This window comes from Gossypium hirsutum, chromosome D03 (assembly GCF_007990345.1).
Source record: "Gossypium hirsutum isolate 1008001.06 chromosome D03, Gossypium_hirsutum_v2.1, whole genome shotgun sequence".
Taxonomy (NCBI): domain Eukaryota; kingdom Viridiplantae; phylum Streptophyta; class Magnoliopsida; order Malvales; family Malvaceae; genus Gossypium; species Gossypium hirsutum.
This window is the reverse complement of record NC_053439.1, coordinates 32,673,287-32,675,132: the sequence shown is the minus strand read 5'-3', so window position 1 is coordinate 32,675,132 and position 1,846 is coordinate 32,673,287. Positions and strand designations below refer to the sequence as shown.

At 37.1% G+C, this 1,846-nt stretch overlaps 1 non-coding gene across 1 annotated transcript; it reads right to left on the bottom strand.

The window, feature by feature from the left end:
- Nucleotides 1-796: 796 nt before the first annotated feature.
- LOC121215815 (small nucleolar RNA R71) lies at nt 797-902 on the bottom strand. The gene has a single exon (XR_005911786.1). It is a non-coding gene; the product is annotated as a small nucleolar RNA R71 (small nucleolar RNA).
- Nucleotides 903-1,846: the final 944 nt, after the last annotated feature.

Genomic DNA, 1,846 nt, shown 5'->3' with positions numbered 1-1,846 from the left:
ACCTCCTCATAATTCTCCATTTTATTACAAATTCACACTCTGGACGTTAGTACGTCTAGAGGTGGTCAAGTTGTTGGTGCCGTTGCCGGGGAGGCAACTTCATTAGATTGATTTTAATTTTTGCTCTTAAAAGAATAAGTACGAAATTTCTCAACTATAGATATGATTTTATTTTATTATTACTAATCTTTTCTTTCTGTGTTTAGTGTATAGCTCGCAGTAGAGGCATACCTATTGTAGCAGCCATAGATTCGAAGAGAATAATCTGAAGCAATCACCGATAACAGACACAGTAGATGTAAGAACAACCACCACCCGCTGTAGGTAACGTACCACGTGACAATCCATTGTTCGGTGATACTGGTGACAACAACCTAGGAGACCAACAAGCACCACAGCTACCCGCAAACATGCAATGGCTAGAAATGAGAGAACTCTAAGGGACTATGCCCTACCAAGTCTAGACATGGTTTAAGAAAGTATGGTAAGATCGACGATTACAACTAATAATTTTGAGATGAAACCAGTAATGATACAAATGATCTAAAATAATCTGCAATTTAGGGGGACTATGACAGAGGACCCTAATCAAAATTTGAAATTGTTTCTTTAACTCTGTGATACTTTTAAGTATAATGGGGTCACTAATGACGCTATTCATCTTTAGTTGTTCCTCTTTTCTCTGATTGATAACTCTTTTTCTTGGTTAGAATTGCAAGCACCAATGCTTATCACAACATGGGATGAACTCGCTGGAAAATTCTTACAGAAGTTTTTCCCAATCAGTAAAGCAGTCCAACTAAGAAGAGAGATCATTTTCCTTAGACAGATAGAACAGAAAGTTTTTATGAGGTGTTGGAACGCTTCAAAATGTTGATTAAAAAATGCCAGCACCATGGATTTCCTGAATGGATGCGATTGCAGATATGTTATAACAAGTTGGATGCAAACATACTATCTAGATTAGACGGAGTAGTAGAAGGAGACCTTATGAATAGGACAAACGAGGATGCGTACAAAATTATGGAAAATATGGCATTAAACTCCTATCAGTGGCCAACTGAACAATTCACATATGATTAGAAATCCGTAACGATCAGAGTTATTCAAGAGGATGATAAGTATCAGCAAATAATGGATAAACTGAAACATATCGAATCTGTTTCTACACTGTCAATGCATGGAGGAGACAAGCCACTCTTCTATTATATCAATAATCCTGATGAGGAAATAAATTACATTAGGAATAGGGGTGAAAGCTCGTATTCAAATACATAAAATCCCGGCTAGAGAAATCACCCAAACTTGAGATGGGGAGGAAACCAAGGAAGAGGTAGCAGTTAAAATCAAGTTAAAAATACTAATTACCCACTTGCAATCTGAGTGCATTAACTCAACAGGAACATTGACTAAGCTCGAAGATCAAATGAGCCAATTGATGAGCATGATGGGCGACATCAAAAGACAAACTGGCACAGGTATTCCTAGAAATACAGAGGATAATCCACAGAGGGAAGGCAAAGAACATGTGAAAGCTATAGCACTCTGATCAAGAAAAGTACTGAGTAGCCCAGAAATACCTACCCCAGAGGTAATTGTGGATAATGCTAATGAACCCTAAGACAACTTCCTAGAAGTATAAAACGGACTTGAACCAGAGGAAAAGAATGCACCAGCGATTGAGACAGGAAAAGAGACATCTAAAGATGCTGAAATCATGAAAGTCTTATTTCCATCAAGATTAGAAGAAAGAAAAAAGTGGGATGAGGATGAATTTGTAAGTTTTTAAAATTTGTTTGAACCCTTAAATGTTAAACTACCTTTAATCGAGTTAATTGAGAAAGTT